Source organism: Bos taurus, chromosome 6, assembly GCF_002263795.3.
Source record: "Bos taurus isolate L1 Dominette 01449 registration number 42190680 breed Hereford chromosome 6, ARS-UCD2.0, whole genome shotgun sequence".
Lineage (NCBI taxonomy): Eukaryota > Metazoa > Chordata > Mammalia > Artiodactyla > Bovidae > Bos > Bos taurus.
Window position 1 is genome coordinate 67172 of NC_037333.1, and position 22024 is coordinate 89195.

The following is a 22024-nucleotide window of genomic DNA, read 5'->3' on the forward strand; positions in this document are numbered from 1 at the left end:
GCTGAATCCCTTATCTACAGCCTTAGAAATAATGATGTGAAGGAGACCATCAGAAAATTAGTCAACACCAAAATGTTTTCTCACCTAATGTAATTTTGAGTGAGAAGAAAGATAGAGGAGAGCACTTTCTTAAGTGTAATTTACACAGTGTGTTGATGGTTATTACATTTTTCTTCAAATGTGTGCTTATTAGCTGATTAGTGTGATCTTTGTGACCCTTCTCTGTCCATGGGGAATTGCCAGGGAAGAATACTGGAGTGGGTTGCCATGCTCTCTTCCAGGGGATCTTCCCAAGCCATGGATGGAACTCGTGTCTCCTGAAGTGCATGTTGATTCTTTAGTGACTGAGACACAATGGGATACAATCTCTTGTGTGTGTGTGTATATATATACACACACACACATATATATATATATATCATATGAATACAATGTGATGGGGAGGGAGGAGGGAGGAGGGTTCAGGATGGGGAACACATGTATACCTGTGGTGGATTCATTTTGATGTTTGGCAAAACTAATACAATTATGTAAAGTTTAAAAATAAAATAAATTAAAAAAAAATAAAATAAACTGCAATGTGATTTTAAAATATCACCTTCAGTTTAAAAGAAAATAAGAAATAAAAATATGTTTGTGTCTCACTTTTAGAGTGTTACAGGCTAAATAACGATCATCTAACACTGTCCATGGGCTTTCCTGGTGGCTCAGATGGTAAAGAATCCCCCTGCAATATGGGAGACCTGGGTTCTTTCCCTGGGTGAGGAAGATCACCTAGAGGAGGGCATGACAGCCCACTCCAGTATTCTTGCCTGAAAAATCCCATGGATGAGGAGCCTGGTGGGCTATAGTCCATGGGGTCACAAGAGTCAGATAAGACTGAGCAACTAAGCACAGCACAGCAAAAGGCTGTCCACATCCTAAAATCCTCAGAAAGAATTTGCAAATGATTTCTGTTCCATGTCTTCTTTTTTTTTCTTTTCCTTTCTTTCTCTTTTTCTCACTCTCAAATTATGAAATGTGATAAATAGATAGACAAGTAATTTTGTGTAATCAGCCTGTATGTTGCTTTCTCCAAGAAATTAAAGACATTATCAGCTCTTTACAGCATTTCTGTAAGCATGTTTCTAGTCACTGTGCCTCTCTGATGCCTCTAGGAGCAAACTTCATTGCTGTGTTCAAAGCTTTTTCTTCTAAACAGAGAATAGGTTATGAGAGTTGAAAGTTAACTTTGTCACTTTTGAAATTTGTACTATTAAAATTTTGGAGTATATTCCCTTATGTCTGGCTTATTTGACTCAGCATTTTTTTTTCAAAAGAAATTTTAAGTGATTGACTGTAACAGTAGTTCCATTTTGTTGCTGAAGGATGTTCCACAAAATAAATATATTGATATGATAATATGTTTATTCATACTACTACTACAAATGGAATTTGGCTATTTACTCTTCTTTATTGAAGTATTATTTATTTACAGTGTTATAATAATTTTAGATGCACAACATAGTGATTCATTATGTTTTTAGACTATACACTATTAAAACTTAGTGGCTCAGTGGGTAAAGAACCTGCCTGCAATGCAGGTGATGCCAGAGATATGGGTTTGATTCCTGGGTGGGGAAGATCCCCTGGAGGAGGGCATGGCAACCCAATCTCATGAGCAGAGGAGCTTGGTGGGCTACAGTCCATGGGGTCGCAAAGAGTTGGACACAACTGAAGTGACTGAGCACAGCACAGCACACAAAGGATAATAGCTAGAACTTATGGCGCTAGACAGTGGTATCCTTGTAGCTTATCTATTTTATACAGAGTATTTTGTAGACTTTATACTCCTAAATTGCCCCTCCCCCTTTCCTTATAAAATCTGCAAATAACAATTTTTGGAGAGAATTAGAATAAAGAGAAACCTTGTGCATTGTGGATGAGAATGTAATTGGTAGAACCAATTGTGTACTGTATGGAAAACAGTATGGAGTTTTGCACACACAAGCACACAAACACACACAAAAGCTAAAAATAGAACTACCATATGAGCCAGCAGTTTCACTCCTGGTTATTTCACCTTTTTGTCTTTAATGTAAATGCTGCATGAACATTCTTACACAAGTATGTGCTGCATTGCACATGAGCACTCACTGTGTGAGGTATGCCCTATTTCTGAATGTTCTGGATCAAAGGTGCTTGTTTCTGATCTTTTGCTAGGTGCCATCAAACAATTTTCCAAAATAGATTTATTAGTTTAAATTCCAACTATATTGCATGTGGGTTCTAATTATTGCCCATTCTTGCCAACATTTAATACTGTCATAACAGACATTTTAATATTTTCAGGTTGGTGGGTGAGTAGGGGTACTTCATTTTGGTTATGAATTCAATTCCACTTTACTAATGTGGTTGAATTCTTATAATTTAGTTATTAGTCATTTGACTAATTATATAATTTTTAATTTAAAAAATAAATTGCAAAGATATTTCAGAGTTTTCTTCACACCTCACTGTACATTGTTAATAGGAATGCAAAATGTTGCAGCTGCTGTGGAAAATGGTATAGAGGTTCTTTATTAAGTTGAAAGCACATTGAATTGTACATGATCCAGAAATCTTGCTTGTGGGTATTATCCTAAAAATTTGAGGTCAAGTTTTCAAAAATATGTTAGTGTTCCCACACTCACTGTAGAACCATTCACAATAGCCAGGGAGTGGAAACAACTGAAATATCTATGGACAGATAGTTGGATAAAAGAATGCTGTGCATATGTGAACAGTGGAATACAACCTGACCTTTAAAAAGAAGAAAATTGTGTAATATATGACTACATGGATGAAACTTGAGGACATTATGCTAAATGAAAATGTCAGTCATAGAAAGACAAATACTGCAGGATTCCACTTATGTGATATATTGGAATCAAGGAGTGGAATGATAGCTACCAGAAGCTAGTGGAGAGGGAAGCAGGAATTTACAAATCAATTGTCAAGAAGTTTCAGTTTAGCAAGACACACACAGCTGAACTGTACAAAATTATATGTGTAGTCAACAGTACTGTATTGTACACTTAAAAATATCTTAAGAGGGTAGATCTCATATTGTGTTTTTACCACAGTAAAATAAAATTTAAAAGAGAATTAATGGTACATTATGATGACTAAAATTTAAATTTTATTAGGATTCTATCCAGTTTGTTTTTTCCCACTAATACACTCTTTTCTTTCTGAGGTGTAATCAGGGTACCACATTGGATTAGTTTTCACATCTTCTCAGTATCCTCTGGTCTGAAACAGTATTTCACTCCTTTCTTGTTTTTTCTTGACTTTGACAATTCTAAGGAATATTGATGAGGTATCCTGAAGAATGTTTCCGGATATGCGTTTACCTAATGATTCTCTCACATTAAACTGGGATTGTAGATTTTCGGTATGGTTTTATCACAGAAGTGAAGCTTTTCTCATGACATCATATCAGGGTGAATGATATCCACATTACATCACTGGAGAAGACCATCTTTATCTTTTGCCTAAGGCAGAGCTGGCCAAGTTTCTCTATTCCAAACTTGAATGCTGGATTTGAAATGCAGTTAATAACAATTATTTCTATATTTTTTCCATATTTCAAAGTCTATATTTCATGTTTATTCAATGAATACCTATTATTTTAAAAGTTCAATATCAAAAAAAGTAATTAATGGGATAAATGTGGTTGTGTAATTATCTTTAATGATGTAGAAGAAAATGCATCTACTAAAATGACACAAGAGACAGTGTTTCACGTAATTAAATGGTTTATGGTCCACTGAGTAATACTCCAATTACAATTCTGTGTACTTCATATATTCATGATCATGGGGGAAAATATAAGACCCAGGGTTTGGCAGAATTTAGACTATGAATTCAGCTTTTAAATTTTTCTTTGTATTTTTTGATATTTCTAATGTCCCTGGAAATAAAATACCATTTTACTGGCATGCTCATTGAAATATACTATCATTTTTGCAAGCCTAAAGTCTTTTAATATCTTAAAGAATGTTTGAATACTGAGAAGTATACTGAAGGTTCATTAATCCTAAAAAGAAATTCTCAGTAAATTAATCAAGAACATCTGGTTTCAGGTCAGTTCATGTTTCTTTCTGTATCTTGCAAATTAAGTGGAAAAGATGGAGCTACCACTTGTATAGATTATTCCACAAACTATAGATGATCCCTTTCTATGATCAGAAACATTTTAATTTGCACTAATATGGCATGAAGTGGTTTTCACAATTAAGATTTGTATTACTGAAGTTGGCAGCAATGAGCAATAGGGAAATTGCAAAAATACAGAGAATTCTGTAATTCCATAAATCTAGTTCCAATTTGCAGAGAAGGCAATGGCACACCACTCCAGTACTCTTGCCTGGAAAATCCCATGGATGGAGAAGCCTGGTAGGCTGCCATCTATGGGGTTGCACAGAGTCAGAGATGACTGAAGCGACTTGGCAGCAGCAGCAGTTCCAATTTGAATATAAACCTACCATTAATCCACTGATTTTCTCCAAAATCATTTGAAATTACTAACGTTGAACACCAAATCAATTTTTCAGTCTCTTTTGTTATTGATTTGAGTATTGAATCAATAAACTAAAACAGTGGTTCCAGTCTTCCTAATATACCAGGATGTTGGTAATATTTTCAAATGTTGAAGGAAAGCCATTTGTTAAAATAGCCTGAATAATAATGGGTGTTTACAATGTATCTGCCCAGTCCCTCTTGCTATTGGAAAAAATATTCCGATGACATATTATTTACATCTAGGGTTGTTTGTAGTGGATATCAAGTAGGCCTTCATGGAGCTGAGCCTGACACTTGATCTGGATGAAACTAAGATGAAGCAGACCATCCATCTAATTTTACTAAAGTTTTATGTCTGTATCTCGGGGCCACTCATTTTAAGGCACTGAAGCTCTTGCTTCCCCATCTTCTCCAAGTTTGCCTCATCATAACAGAGGTTTACTCATTGGTAGAAAAAATTTGTAATTTTCACTGTATCTTGAATGCATTTTGTATAAAATTATTGTTGGTAAATATAATAATTAATTATATACAACTATATATAATTTACACACTCCAGTGTTCTTGCCTGGAGAATCCCAGGGACAGGGGAGCCTGGTGGGCTGCCATCTATGGGGTTGCACAGAGTCAGACACGACTGAAGTGACTTAGCATAGCATAGCATAGCATTACATATTCTTAGGTGTCCCTGATGCTGCTGGTTTGAGGACCATATCTGGAGAATATATACCAGCTCCCCAGAGACATATGAAGATTCTACCTTCTCTGTTTCTCTTTTCTTATTCATTTCTATTTTTCAGGAATAATGTTTGGTCCTTTGTTCAACAGGAATCATTCTGCTATCAGAAGGAAATCAGAGTATCAAACCCACGTTAATTATCCTGGGTTTTTCAGAATATCCAGTACTCCAGATCCCACTTTTCCTTGTTTTCTTGTCTATCTACACAGTCACTGTGGTGGGGAATTTAGGCATGATCATAATCATCAAGGTCAATTCAAAACTCCACACGATCATGTACTTTTTCCTTAGTCACTTATCCTTTGTTGATTTCTGTTTTCTACTGTAGTTATACCCAAACTGTTGGAGAATTTCATTCTGGAGGACAGAACCATTTCTTTCTCTGGTTGCATTGCGCAATTTTGTTTCGCTTGCCTATTTGGTTTAGCAGAAACGTTCATGTTAGCAGCAATGGCCTATGACTGCTTTGTGGCAGTCTGCAACCCCTTGCTCTACCACTGCAGTGTCTCCAAAGCCCTGTGTTCTCTTGGTGGCTGGCTCTTACTCATGGGGTGTAGTGTGCTCCATGACACACATATTTTCTCCTTGTATTACCCTATTGCAAGTGTAGCACCATAAATAATTTTATCTGTGACCACTCTGCAATTGTTTCTGTCTCCTGCTCAGATCCCTATATCAGTTAGACGTTATGTTCTATTATTGCCATATTAAATGAGGCAAGCAGCCTGGTGAGTATTCTGATGTCCTATATATTTATTTTTATCACTATTATGAGGATGCCTTCGGTAAGTGGGCGCTGGAAAACCTTCTCCACCTGTGCTTCCCACCTGACAGCCATCAGCATCTTCCATGGAACCATCCTTTCCTTTACTGCATTCCTAATCCAAAAACTTCTTGGCTCACAGACAAGTGACTTCTGTGTTTTACACAGTAGTGATTCCTATGCTGAACCCCTTGATCTACAGCTTGAGGAACAAAGAAGTAAAAAATACATTCACAAGATTAGTTTTCACAAAACCACTTTGTCACTCCACATAATATTTTTAAATTCATTATTTTATTTCTGAAAAAAAATGATATCCTATGCTACAGATTGTTCAGTTCTTGTGGTGTTATTGATGATTCAAGTCTTTTGATAAATATAAAGCCTAAAGTTAATATATCTATGGCAGGATAGCATTTTATTGATCATTATTGATTTTTGCATACATTGGTGTTTAGTAAAATAGCTGTAAACCATATGTAAACCAAATTTAAAAAATGACTGCTTTTTATAGTATTTATAAATTATTTTTGAGTGAATTCAGTTGTATTAAAAGTTTATGGGTATATGATGAAATAAGCTATTTTTTTCTGTTTTGGACAGTTGGCATGTACCTCATAAGAAAAATGATTAGGGAGAAAGTTCAAGCTTCTTACAAAGAAGGCATAAACTGTTTATGATATCCTCTTCAAAACACAATTCTTGGAAAATTGAAGACAGGAGGGCAAAATGGACTTTAAGAACTAATCAATCAAACACATAGTAACAATAAAATATGAGTAACCAATCAACAACACAATTATTCCAATCATACAAGGACCAAGTATTGTCTTAGACTAAAGTCTGTAGTCATGCATGACAGCAATCTGTCCTTCATTATATCACAGAGTTTGCTCATACTCATGTCCATTAAGTCAGTGAAGCTATCCAACTATCTCATCCTCTGTTGCCCACTTCTCTGCCTGCCCTCAACCTTTCCCAGAATCAGGGTCTTTTCCAATGAGTCAACTTTTCTCAACTGGTGGCCAAAGTGTTGGAGCTTCAGCTTGAGCCTCAGTCCTTCCAATGAGAATTCAGGTTTGATTTCCTGTAGGATTGACCTGGTTTGATCTCCTTGCTGTTCAAGGGACTCTCAAAAGTTTTCTCCAGCACCACAATTTGAAAGCAACAATTCAGCACTCAGTCTTCTTTATGATCCAACAGTCACATCTATAGATGACTATTGGAAAAACTATAACTTGAACTATATGGACCTTTGTCAACAAAGTGATGCCTCTGCTTTTTAATACACTGTCTAGGATTGTCATAGCTTTCTTTCCAAGGAATCATAGATGAATGAATCATAGATGTAAACATAAAAATGAAACTGAAAAATATTTAGCATAAAACAGAAAAAAATCTTTCCAAAGTTAGGATGATAATTCTTTGAATGAACATAAAAAGTATGGATCTTTAAAAAACAATAAAAGGAGCTTCATTGCCATTAAAAATGTTTGGTAAAAGTTTTTTAAGCATAAATGACACCATTAATAAAGTGAAAATACAAGCCATAGATTGTGAGTAAATATTTGCAAAACTTATATTTGATAAGTGATTTCAATGTAAAACATACAGAGGAAGTCTTTATACTCAATACAAGAAAAAAGCCTACTTAAAGTTTTGATGAACTATCTGAGCATATATTTGACAAAACAGAACATACAAATAAACACGTGAAAAAATAGTAAGTATAGGTAGTCATCAATGACTTTCTTATTAAAATTAAAACTTAAACCACAAGGAGAGGCTACTGTACTTCATTTAGAATAGCTAAAATGAATAAGAGTTTCAAATACTGATGAAAATGTGGAGCAAGTTAAATGCTTATGCATTTCAGATAAGAGTACAGGGTTAAATAACTTTGAAAATAGTTTAGCAGTATCTTATGAAGTTACACAAGCACTTCCCAGACTATTATGCTACAGAAACTGTGATAGCAATTGGTGGCAATTTGTTGTGCAGCATGGAAAACTAATATCCAACAAGGTTGCTAGCTCTGGTTGACCAGGGTGATAGATACTGGCTTCAAAGCTAGTCCAGGGTACAGAGGTGTCAGCAATGGGGGGAAGATGTATTGTGGAACTCAAGCCTATATCAGTGAGAAAATAACCATGCAGACTTGTGGGATTTTGGATCAAGACCATACTATGTACAATAATTCTGTGCCTGGTGGGAAACAGTCTCTGGTGTGTTATGGCTTCCTGGTAGGGTCTGGCAAGTGTCAGTCAGGTTGTCAGGAGTCTAGGGAAAGCATTTGTTGCTGCTGTTTAGTCACTAAATTATGTCCAAATCTTTTGCGTATACATGGACTACAGCCCACCAGGCTCGTCTGTCCAACAGATTTCCCAGGCAAGAATACTGGAGTGGGTGGCCATTTCCTTCACCAACTGTTATTCCTGAATCCAGGCAGGGATAGAACGTACGTCTCCTGCACTGCAGGTGATTTTTTTTTTTTTTTTTACCACTGAGCCACCAGGCAAGCCAGTGGTCTAATTGCGTGATATTTCATTGTAGTAGAACTAGTAGATTGATTGACACTCAGAGGTTTTAGAGACTTAAACATGTTTCCAAAATGCCCTTGCCATTTTTAAGAGACTGTATTATTTAATTGTGTTAATATAAGCTAGGAAGTGTGGATTGCTTATATTTAGAAGAAAACACAATTTAGTTTCAGTAAAGAACATCACTGTTTCTGAAGACAATAGTATTTGTTTAGGTTAAGCAACAAAATCAGAGACCAAGTTATATTGCTTATACATCTCAAAACCCATGCACTTCATACACAGAATAGGAAAGAAAAATCACACAGTAAATATATACAATAGCAGTTAATATCTCTGAACAGTTGCATTTTAGCTTATTTATCTTTCATTTTGGGTTTTACTGTAGTCATCAAGTTTTCTTATTCAGTTCATTTATTTTTTTATAATTATTTTTAAAAGAAATTCATGAAATAGACAGGTGCCATCTCCAGTGATTCAGAAAAATAAACTACCTTCTTGCAAATTGCCACATTAAAAAAACATTCAAGCTAATTTCTTGATATGTGATATAAAAATAAATAGCTCAAGAAATATTCTCTGGGGTCTAAATCCCCAAGGTCATGGAAGCATACATAAGCCCTGCATTTTGTTCATAGGAATCAGATTCAGCTTCCAAATCTCTCCCCCCTCCACCCTGTTTCTTCCTTTCTCTGAGTTTTTCTGAAATTAAGAAAGAAGTATATTTCAGTCACATTAAATTTTTGTGGGCTTCTGATACATTGATTAACTCCTTAATGTTTTACATGATGTTTGAATTTTGAGTGGGAACTGCCCTGGAGACAATTAATAGTAGAAATTGGATCTTCAGGTGAGTTGGTTTCAGGTGGGATGATCAATCTTGTTTCTTTTCTCTCCTTTGGCGAACTCTGAGATCCTGAAACCCCTAAAGCAGTGGACACTCTTTGTCAGTCTTTGTGCGATAATGTCTCCTGAGTCCATTTTCCTGAGGGCTGAGCTTTGATATCCTTCCCCTTCACTGGGGTATCATCCTGATTTTTTCTCTGAGGATATCCAGACTGTGTTTAGCAGAGTAGTCACAATGAAAATTTTTAAAAAGAATATTATAATGCCTGGTAATTCCTCAACACCTTAAAATTGAGTCAAAAGAAGATAAGAATCATATGTATAAAATAATAATAAACACAATAATATACAATTCCATTTTTCTGACAGTAATGACTGCAGGTATGTCAAGGGTGTAGAAAATATGGCTGAAGTGAAAAGGAAAAGTGTCCTCCTGACAGTAATTTTCATGAAATGCTTTATATATTGTTCAAGTGCTGCTGCTGCTGCTAAGTCGCTTCAGTCGTGTCCAACTCTGTGGGACCCCATAGACAGCAGCCCACCAGGCTTCCCCATCCCTGGGATTCTCCAGGCAAGAACACTGGAGTGGGTTGCCATTTCCTTCTCCAATGCATGAAAGTGAAAAGTGAAAGTGAAATTGCTCAGCCGTGTTCGACCCTATGAGACCCCATTGACTGCCACCTACCAGGCTCCTCCATCCATGGGATTTTCCAGGCAAGCGTACTGGAGTGGGGTGCCATTGCCTTATCCGTTCAAGTGCTACATCAGTATGTAAGAAAAAGAGGAAATTACAGGCCTTATATTCTGAGAATACTGACATGAGCAGAGAAGGTTGAAAACTGGAGAATACAGCTAGGATAATAGGATAATACAGTTTAGGTAAAACTGAGCAGACAAATTTAGATTTGATAAATTAGTTAGTAGGGAGAAATTAAAGTTTTAATGCATTGGAGAAGGCAATGGGAACCCAATCCAGTGTTCTTGCCTGGAGAATCCCAGGAACGGGGGAGCCTGGTGGGTTGCCGTCTATGGTGTCGCACAGAGTTGGACACGACTGAAGCGACTTAGCAGCAGCAGCAGCAGCAGCAAGAGTCAGAAACTGCCATAACAACCACAGTTTCAAGAAAAGAAGAAGTTGATTTTCTCAGTGTAGGTTAGCAGCATCACAGGGAAGTTGGCTGAGCCTAGGTGACCATGTATATTGTCACCCTGCTTATTTAACTTATATGCAGAGTACATCATGAGAAACGCTGGACTGGAAGAAACACAAGCTGGAATCAAGATTGCTGGGAGAAATATCAATAACCTCAGATATGCAGATGACACCACCCTTATGGCAGAAAGGGAAGAGGAACTCAAAAGCCTCTTGATGAAAATGAAAGTGGAGAGTGAAAAAGTTGGCTTAAAGCTCAACATTCAGAAAATGAAGATCATGGCATCCGGTCCCATCACTTCATGGGAAATAGATGGGGAAACAGTGGAAACAGTGTCAGACTTTATTTTTGGGGGCTCCAAAATCACTGCAGATGGTGACTGCAGCCATGAAATTAAAAGATGCTTACTCCTTGGAAGGAAAGTTATGACCAACCTAGATAGCATATTCAAAAGCAGAGACATTACTTTGCCAACAAAGGTCTGTCTAGTCAAGGCTGTGGTTTTTCCTGTGGTCATGTATGGATGTGAGAGTTGGACTGTGAAGAAGGCTGAGCACCGAAGAATTGACACTTTTGAACTGTGGTGTTGGAGAAGACTCTTGAGAGTCCCTTGGACTGAAAGGAGATCCAACCAGTCCATTCTGAAGGAGATCAGCCCTGAGATTTCTTTGTAAGGAATGATGCTAAAGCTGAAACTTCAGTACTTTGGCCACCTCATGTGAAGAGTTGACTCATTGGAAAAGACTCTGATGCTGGGAGGGATTGGGGGCAGGAGGAGAAGGGGAGGACAGAGGATGAGATGGTTGGATGGCATCACTGACTTGATGGACGTGAGTCTGAGTGAACTCTGGGAGTTGGTGATGGACAGGGAGGCCTGGCGTGCTGCGATTCATGGGGTCGCAAAGAGTCGGACACGACTGAGCCACTAAACTGAGGTTACCATGAGATTAAAAAGGGATGTTTAATAAAAGTCAGATAATAATGAGTAAACAAAGGGGGAACAGAGACAATTTATTGAAGGATAATGATTGATTAATTAACATGAACAGGGCCAAGAGGAAATTCAGAAAAAGAGTTGAGCTACTATTTGACATCACAAATTGTTCCTGTGGTTTTGTTGCTGCCAACCTTGATCCTTGATCTGTTTCTTAGATTGTTTAAAATAATATGTGTTTAAAAATAATACCAATTATTCAGAGTATTAAGAATTAAAATTGATGAGGGTGGAAAAACCTATATATTTTGAACTGCATAACTGTCAGACCTTGTGCTAATTATATTAATGTCATTTTCTAACTTAATACCTATACACCTATAGTATATATATTACCATGTCATTATTACTGATAAAGAAGCTGACGCTCATAAAATCTGAGTGATTCACCAAAGATCATACAGTAAATATCAAAGCTTGGAGCTGAATTTAAATCTATGTTTCCAACTCCTTGCTTCTTTCATTGTGTCAGTCTGTCTGTCGCTAACTCTTTTCCACTTCCCACCCATTCCCTTTTCTGCATATAGGAAATACATTTTTTGAGTGTCAAAAGTACCATAAAGCTATTCAAGAAATAATGAATTATTTCTCCCTTCACATAGTCAGACAAAACTAAAATTACATCTGTGTTTATGAGAGTCAAACTAATAGTCCTTTTATTAATGAATATTTCAGATGTGTGCTTGTTATTGGTTAACTTATTTTAAAATCTTTGCTAAATAAATATACTTCTGTTGTTATAAACTGCTTACCAGTACAAGATGCTTTTGCTTTCTCAAATAACGTATACAAATAATGATTGTATGACTCAAAGCAAGATTATCACCTGTAGTTTTAATCAAACTCAATATTCCTGTCACCAGAAGTTTTGAGGGTGATAATTTAACCACTTGTGTTTATTACTGTATTCTCTGGTTTTCTTGAGAAACAGTATAGAATGTGAAAGAGTTGAGCAAAATACATTTTAAGTTACTCTGTAATTCAGATAGTCTATAAGCATTTAATTCTATAATATTCTTAATAAATTTATTAGATTAAAAATATTGATAGCAAGTTAAGAGATATTGATCAAAAAAGTTAAAAGACTATATTGAGAGCATCAGTGGCATTATGTGAGAGAAGTGATAAATAGTCAAACAGGAAAGAAAACAAAAGTGAGGGTACTACAAATTGTAATACAACTTCATTACTTTACCAGGTCACTGCATTGAACACAAAGCCAATAATTTTAGCATCAAACAAATCATTGGAAAACTTGAAAATAGAGCTTTATTTCCTTCAATGTTCATTTATGTTTTCCAAAATGTGAAAATTCTTGTGGCGACTCATGACTTCTGCCTTTTTGATGATCTTCAGTTTGAACATAACGATAGAAGTACTATGGCCTCTAAAAATATTACTCCTCCTGCTTTTTAAAATAAATTTGAGTGCTATGTTTTTATTTATTGTTATGTTACTCCCACTAAACAGCACAGACCTTCAGAATGGTGGAACTATGAAAAGCATGTTTTTCTACAACACTATAGAAAATGTTTGTCTCTAACTCTACACTAAATTCAATATCTGTCACTCATGATCAACTTCAAATCTAACTCATCACTAGCAGGTTGTGTTAATTCAAAAGTGTCTTAACTCATATATGCTTCTATTTCCTTTGTAAAATATGAGACTGGTTGTTTTGAAATTCAAAGTCTTATTTAGTGGTCAAAACTAATGTACCAATATTTTAACACAATGTCTGCCACACAATAAATGAGATATCCATGGACTGTCATCATTATCATTGTTATCATTTTATTATCACTATTTAAGATTCTCTCCAATAACAATCATGTGGTTTACTGAAGGAAATCAGAGTGCCAGGGCCATGCTCACCCTCTTGGGCTTCTCAGAATATCCCGACCTCCAGGTTCCCTTGTTCCTGGCTTTCCTCACCGTCTATGCAGTCACTGTGGTGGGGAACCTGGGCATGATCACCATCATCAGGATCAGTCCCAAACTCCACATCCCCATGTACTTTTCTCTCAGTCACTTGTCCTTTATTGATTTCTGCTATTCCACCACAGTTACACCCAAACTCTTGGAGAATTTGGTTGTGGAAGACAGAACCATCTCTTTCACAGGATGCATCATGCAATTCTTCTTGGCTTGTGTGTTTGCAGTGAGAGAGGCATTCATGTTGGCAGTGATGTCCTATGACTAATTTGTGGCCATTTGTAAGCCTCTACTCTACACAGTGGTCATGTCCCCAGAGCTCTGTGCATTGTTAATGGCCTGTCCCTACACATGGGGTATAGTTCTCCTTCCTGACACTCACCTATTTTCTCCAGACATTATCTTTCTGTGGGTCTAACATCAAAAATAATTTTCTCTGTCAGCACTCTGTCATCGTCTCCGTCTCCTGCTCTGACCCCTTCATCAGCCAAGTGCTCTGTTTTGCCATTGCCATATTCAATAAGGTGAGCAGCCTGGCAATTATCTTCACTACTTATATTTCCATTTTTTCCACTATCATAAAAATGCCCTATGCTGGGATTCACCAAAAAAGCCTTCTCTACTTGTGCCTCCCATCTGACCACCATCACTACATTCCATGGGACTGTCTCGTTCCTTTACTGTGTACCCAGCTCCAAAAACTCATGGCTCATGGTCAAAGTAGGTTCTGTGTTTTATACAGTGGTGAGCCCCATGCTGAAACCTCTGATCTATAGCCTCAGGAACAAAGATGTGAAAGAGAGTGTCAGGAAATTAATGAATCACTAAATACAATTTGGTTGAAGATCTGTATGTCCAAAAGAAATTTGATCTATTACATAGTGTTGATTAAATCTTCTTGTAGAGATGATGACTCAAATTATGTAGTCAACTCACTAGACCATAATTTAGAGTTATAAATTGGCTATTTGATCTCTTAGTTTCAGTTCAGTTCAATGTAAAATAAAATAGCTCTGTATCATATGTAAAATGATGTATGTTGTGGGTGTATGAAAAGTGAAACTGTGAGTTGTTCAGTCATGTCTGACTCTTTGCCACCCCATGGACTGTAGCCTGCCAGGTTCCCCTGTCCATGGAACTCTCCAGGAAAGAATGTGGGTAGCCATTGCCTTCTCCAGGGAATCTTCCTGGATTAAACCTTCCAGGGATTAAACCTGGGTTTCCTGCATTTCAGGAAAATTCTTCAACTTCTGAGCCAACATGGAAGCACTGTGGATGAATAGTGTCTTCCAAATATCCATGTCATCCAGAATTCAAATGTCACCTTATTCAGAAATAATATCTTTGCAGATGTAATTAAGGTAAGAGTCAAGATGAGCTTAAAGTGAACCCAAAATCCAATGAGAGTGTCCTTATAGAAGACAGAAAAAGATACACAGAGACACACAGGGAAGGAGGGTGTGTGACTTCTGCTTCTCTCTCTTTCCTCCTAAACCACACACAATTCTTAAAAAAAAAAAAAAAAAAAAAACCTCATTTTTAGTATTGTTGGTACATAACTGCTTCCTGGCTATGTGTAAAACTGAACTTTACATAGCTGTTGTGCCCCAGAAGCTGTGCTCCACCTTTCTGGCTGGTGTTATAGCTGAGCATAGACTGTTTCTTATACTCATCCTTTCAGTTGTATTGCCTACTGTGTGTCCATCATAGTTAACATATTTTGCATGAATACTCTGCTGCCTTTTTGGGTCTTGTTTTACTTTAGCCCATTCAATGAACTAAGAAAGTTCAAAGTCATCATTTCCTAGCTTTCCCTTCTGTCACTATTTTAAAGATAGTTTCTACCTGTGGGCATCACAGAGTCCTGTTTACCTGTGCCTTCCACACATCATCATCCTTTCTCTCTATAGCACGAGCGTGCTGTGTGCTAAGTCACTTCACTCGTGTCTGACTCTTTGAGACCCTGGACTGTAGCCCACCAGGCTCCTCTGCCCATGGCATTCTCCAGGCAAGAATACTGGAGTTGGTTGCCATGCCTTCCTCCAGGGGATCTTCCAGACGTAGGGACTGAGCCAGAATCGCTTATGTCTCCTGCAGGTACCTTATCACTAGCGCCACCTGGGAAGCCTTCTGCAGTATGCTCAGTTCCAAATGTTCATAAGTAATTGTTCAAGTAGAGTCTGTTTTATACCATGCCAATTCTCACACTGAACTCAGTGACATACAGTATACATACGGACATACTCACTGACATAATAGCTTGAATATTAAAAAAAAAAAAAACATGAAACACCTTGTAAGGAAGTTAATAGGCTCCAAAATATTTTAGTGCTCAATCCAGTGTTAATAAATATATTTCTATTAAATCATGTATGTGCCTATTCAAATACCACCTTCTAAGAAAATTCTTTTCTGAAAATCTAATATAATGAGATAATCACTCTTTATCCCATTAACAATATATTTTTTTCTTAAAAACAGATGATATGTTAAATACATGCAATAATTTATTTGTCTCATTTCCTTCTCCTTCTATACACTCCAAGAGAGTAGAATTTTCTGGTATTATTATTGTATTTTATATCTCTAATGCCTAGAAAATTACCTAGAAAACACATTTGGCCTTCAATGAATACTTGCTGGATGAATAAAAGATGAAAAGAAATGAAAATTTCTGACTAAATTCATATTTAGTACTGTGCTCACCTAGGTAAGGGAGCTTCTGTGGTGGCTCAGACGGTAAAGAATCCCCCTGCAATGCAGGAGACCCAGGTTTGATCCCTGGGTCAGGAAGATGTCCTGGAGAAGGAATGGCAATCCACTCCAGTGTTCTTCTCTGGAGAATCCTATGGACAGAGCAGCCTGGCTACAGTCCATGGGGTCACAAAGAGATGGACACGACCAGGTGACTAACTCTTCACCTGGGTAAGACTTTAGATGATGTCTCCTTAATGAATATAGTTGTCACATGAGATTTAAAAATCTAAAATACCATAAATATTACACTCAAAGACTTATATGAGTGCTTCTATTGCTGAATACTCTATCTTGGAATATGTTTCTTTGTCTAATTTTAAGTCTTTAGATGTAGCTGCATATTCTATAAACATTTGACTCTTTTGCAGTTTTCAGAACCGCAGAAATGACACTTCGATTATCAAAAGGGTCTCTCACGAATAGTCCTTGAATGTAGTTTATTAACACTGGTCATGTTCAATTTAGAGATCTTGCCCTTTCTAAGCTAATACAGATTTCAGAAAATCTGAAGAGTTTATTTAAAATTCTCCAAGCCAAGCTTCAACTCCCAGATGTTCAAGCTGGCTTTAGAAAAGGCAGAGGAACCAGAGATCAAATTGCCAACATCCGCTGGATCATCAAAAAAGCAAGAGAGTTCCAGAAAAACATCTATTTCTGCTTTATTGACTATGCCAAAGCCTTTGACTGTGTGGATCACAATAAACTGTGGAAAATTCTGAAAGAGATGGGAATACCAGACCACCTGACCCGCCTCTTGAGAAACCTGTATGCAGGTCAGGAAGCAACAGTTAGAACTGGACATGGAACAACACACTGGTTCCAAATAGGAAAAGGAGTACGTCAAGGCTGTATATTGTCACCCTGCTTATTTAACTTCTATGCAGAGTACATCATGAGAAACACTGGGCTGGAAGAAGCACAAGCTGGAATCAAGATTGCCAGGAGAAATATCAATAACCTCAGATATGCAGATGACACCACCCTTATGGCAGAAAGTGAAGAAGAACTGAAGAGCCTCTTGATGAAAGTGAAAGAGGAGAGTGAAAATGTTCACTTAAAGCTCAAAGTTCTCCTTTTTAATTCCTTGGGGTATCAAAGGTCTAGATTTTTTTTTTTTTATTAATGTAAGCATTTTTTTCACTACCAACTTTTCTCTTAAAGCTGTGTTGGTTGTAATTTGTTATTGTCCTCTAATTTTGGGCATGATATTTTTCTATTTCCATTTGTCTCAGGATATTTTTTAATTCTTTTTTTATTTCTTCTCTGAACTACTGGTTGTTTAGGGATATGTTTAATCTCCATACATTTGCAAATTTTTAAACTTATTTCTTTAACTGATTTCCAGTTTTATACTGTCTTGGTTGGGGAAGTGTTTGATATGTTTTAAATTTTCTGTGACATTCTTGAATGAAGGTCTTACTGTCTGTGAGAGTCAGATGATCTGGAGACATGTCAACCCTTAAAGTGTTAGTCACTCAGTTGTGTCAGTCTTTGTGACCTCATGGACTATAACCTACCAGGCACCTATGTCCATGGAATTCTCCAGGCAAAAATACTGAAGTGGGTAGCCATTCCCTTCTCCAAGGGATCTTTGTGACCCAGTGATCAAACCCAGGTCTCCCATATTCCAGGTAGATTCTTTAGCATATCCCTAGGATAGTCACAAAAGCTGAGTTATATCTATGTGTACAAGTTTCTTCCAGGGAGATACTGGTAAATTGAGGTAAGAGGCCCTCAGACAATTGAATAAGTCAATTTTTATTTTATAATTCCATTTATATGACTTAAAATATTCTTGCCTTTAGTTCACATCCACTAGATCTCACAATAACAGTCAGTATGTAGATCATAAATGAATCCTTAGATGCTCTGATACAGGGCAGTCAAAAAGAGAGAGATTACCTAACCAGATTACACATTTATATTCTCTAAATTAGCAACAATCCACCAACACTCCATTTTTCTTGGACAATATATCTTAAAAAATAATGTCTACCATATTTCTGCTCATAAATAACAGTTCTAAAATATTGCGTGTAAATTGAGTAAACATAGCACAAGTGAAAACCCCTGAAGTCTTTTATTAAAAAAAAAAAATCTTCATAAGTTCTTTCCAATATGATTCTGTGTAAGAGGTCAGTTTCTCACAAATGCCCCCTGTGGAAGCCAGAGAATCTTCTTGGGCTTTAATTTCATTCTGAAATGTTTTTGCACAAAGACACCCTACAATGATAGCTAGAAAATCTAAGAAACAGTGGTTTTTTAACTTTTGCAACTGTAATGAATAAGTACATGAATTTTATATACTTCTTTAAATGTATCTGTATTGTCTAGACATGCTGATTCAGTGCTTTAGCATGAGATTCTAGAGCAGAAACTCACAAAATAGATACACATTAATTACTTAAAAATATATCAGCTGTGACCTGCGCATTTAGTGCTGCCGAGAGGAGCTATCCCATGTCCAAGGTCAGGGGCAGAAGCTAGGAGGACCCCATGCCTGAGGGGAGGCGACCAAGAGGAGTTACCCCACGTCCGAGGTCAGGGGCAGTGGCCGAGAGTGCCAGGCGGTGATGGCGCAGGAACGGCTGAGAGGAGCTACCCCACGTCCGAGGTCAGGGGCAGTGGCGGAGAGTGCCAGGCTGTGATGGTGCAGGAACGGTGGAGAGGACCTACCCCACATCCGAGGCCAGGAGCCACGGTCTGGAGGAGCAACCCCACCTCCAAGGAGCGGTGGTTGTGTGGGCTCAGGAGGGCCTAGAGGAGCTATTCCCCGATCAAGGTCAGAAGAGGTGGAAGTGGTACCCCTCATCCAAGGTAATGAGCAGTGGCTGTGCTTTGCTGGAGCAGCCATGAAGAAATACCCCACGTTCAAGGTAAGAGAAACCCAGGTAAGACGGTAGGTGTTGCAAGAGGACATCAGAGGGCAGACACACTGAAACCATACTCACAGAAAACTAAACTAGTCAATCTAATCACACTAGGACCACAGCCTTGTCTAACTCAATGAAACTAAGCCATGCCATGGGGCCACCCAAGAGGGGCAGGGTCATGGTGGAGAGGTCTGACAGAATTGTGGTCCACTGGAGAAGGGAATGGCAAACCACTTCAGTATTCTTGCCTTGAGAACCGCATGAACAGTATGAAAAGGCAAAATGATAGGATACTGAAAGAGGAACTCCCCAGGTCAGTAGGTGCCCAGTATGCTACTGGAGATCAGTGGAGAAATAACTCCAGAAAGAAAGAAGGGATGGAGCCAAAGCAAAAACAATAACCAGCTGTGGGTGTGACTGATGATAGAAGCAAGGTCTGATGCTGTAAAGAGCAATATTGCATAGGAACCTGGAATGCCAGGTCCATGAATCAAGGCACATTGGAAGTGGTCAAACAAGAGATGGCAAGAGTGAACGTCAACATTCTAGGAATCAGCGAACTAAAATGGACTGGAATGGGTGAATTTAACTCAGATGACCATTATATCTACTACTGCAGGCAGGAATCCCTCAGAAGAAATGGAGTAGCCATCATGGTCAACAAAAGAGTTTGAAATGCAGTACTTGGATGCAATCTCAAAAATGACAGAATAATCTCTGTTCGTTTCCAAGGCAAAACATTCAATATCACAGTAATCCAAGTCTATACCCCAACCAGTAATGCTGAAGAAGCTGAAGTTGAACGGTTCTATGAAGACCTACAAGACCTTTTAGAACTAACACCCAAAAAATATGTCCTTTTCATTATACGGGACTGGAATGCAAAAGAAGGAAGTCAAGAAACACCTGGACTGGTTTGCATTCCCACCAACAGTGTAAGAGGGTTCCCTTTCTTCCACACCCTCTCCAGCATTTATTGCTTATAGACTTTTGGATTGCAGCCATTCTGACTAGCGTGAAATGGTACTTCGTAGTGGTTTTTGATTTGCATTTCTCTGATAATGAGTGATGTTGAGCATCTTTTCATATGTTTGTTAGCCATATGTATGTCTTCTTTGGAGAAATGTCTATTTAGTTCTTTGGCCCATTTTTTGATTGGGTCATTTATTTTTCTGGAGTTGAGCTGTAGGAGTTGCTTGTATATTTTTGAGAATAGTTGTTTGTCAGTTGCTTCATTTGCTATTATTTTCTCCCATTCTGAAGGCTGTCTTTTCACCTTGCTAATAGTTTCCTTTGTTGTGCAGAAACTTTTAAGTTTAATTAGGTCCCATTTGTTTATTTTTTGCTTTTATTTCCAATATTCTGGGAGGTGGGTCATAGAGGATCCTGCTAGTACAGCCACTATGGAGAACAGTGTGGAGATTCCTTAAAAAACTGGAAATAGAACTGCCTTATGATCCAGCAATCCCACTGCGGGGCATACACACTGAGGAAACCAGAACGGAAAGAGACACGTGTACCCCAATGTTCATCGCAGCACTGTTTATAATTGCCAGGACATGGAAGCAACCTAGATGCCCATCAGCAGATGAATGGATAAGAAAGCAGTGGTACATATACACAATGGAGTATTACTCAGCCATTAAAAAGAATACATTTGAATCAGTTCTAATGAGGTGGATGAAACTGGAACCTATTATACAGAGTGAAGTAAGCCAGAAAGAAAAACACCAATACAATATACTAACACATATATATGGAATTTAGAAAGATGGTAACAATAACCCTGTGTACGAGACAGCAAAAGAGACACTGATGTATAGATCAGTCTTATGGACTCTGTGGGAGAGGGAGAGGGTGGGAAGATTTGGGAGAATGGCATTGACACATGTATAATATCATGTATGAAACGAGTCGCCAGTCCAGGTTCGACTGGCGTTCGATGCACGATACTGGATGCTTGAGGCTGGTGCACACGGACGACCCAGAGGGAGGATATGGGGAGGGAGGAGGGAGGAGGGTTCAGGATGGGGAGCATGGGTATACCTGTGGCGGATTCATTTTGATGTTTGGCAAAACTAATACAATATTGTAAAGTTTAAAAATAAAATAAAATTTAAAAAAGAAAAAAAAAAAAAAAGAAAGAAAGAAACACCTGGAGTACCAGGCAAATTTGGCCTTGGAATACAGAATGAAGCAGGTCAAAGACTAATAGAGTTTTGCCAAGAAAATTCACTGGTCATAGCAAACACCCTCTTCTAACAGCACAAGAGAAGACTCTTACACATGGACATCACCAGACGGTCAACACCAAAATCAGATTGACTATATTCTTTGCAGCCAAAGATGGAGAAGCTCTATACAGTCAACAAAAACAAGACCAGGAGCTGACTGTGGCTCAGATCATGAACTCCTTATTGCCAAATTCAGACTGAAATTGAAGAAAGTAGGGAAAACCACTAGACCATTCAGGTATGACCTAAATCAAATCCCTTATGATTATACAGTGAAAGTGAGATATAGATTTAAGGGGCTAGATCTGATAGATAGAGTGCCTGATGAACTACGGAATGAGGTTCGTGACATTGGACAGTAGACAGGGATCAAGACCATCCCCATGGAAAGAAATGCAAAAAAAAGCAAAATGGCTGTCTGGGGAGGCCTTACAAATAACTGCGAAAAGAAGAGAAGTGAAAAGCAAGGAAGAAAGGAAAGATATAAGCATCTGAATGCAGAGTTCCAAAGAATTACAAGAATAGATAAGAAAGCCTTTCTCAGTGATCAATGCAAAGAAATAAAGGAAAACAACAGAATGGGAAAGACTAGAGATCTCTTCAAGAAATTAGAGATACGAAGGGAATTCCATGCAAAGATGGGT

The 22024-nt window shown here is 37.8% G+C and overlaps 2 pseudogenes; both read left to right on the top strand.

The window, feature by feature from the left end:
* Nucleotides 1-5516: 5516 nt before the first annotated feature.
* LOC112447142 (olfactory receptor 5D13-like) lies at nucleotides 5517-6197 on the top strand (annotated as a pseudogene).
* OR5D93P (olfactory receptor family 5 subfamily D member 93, pseudogene) lies at nucleotides 13413-14344 on the top strand (annotated as a pseudogene).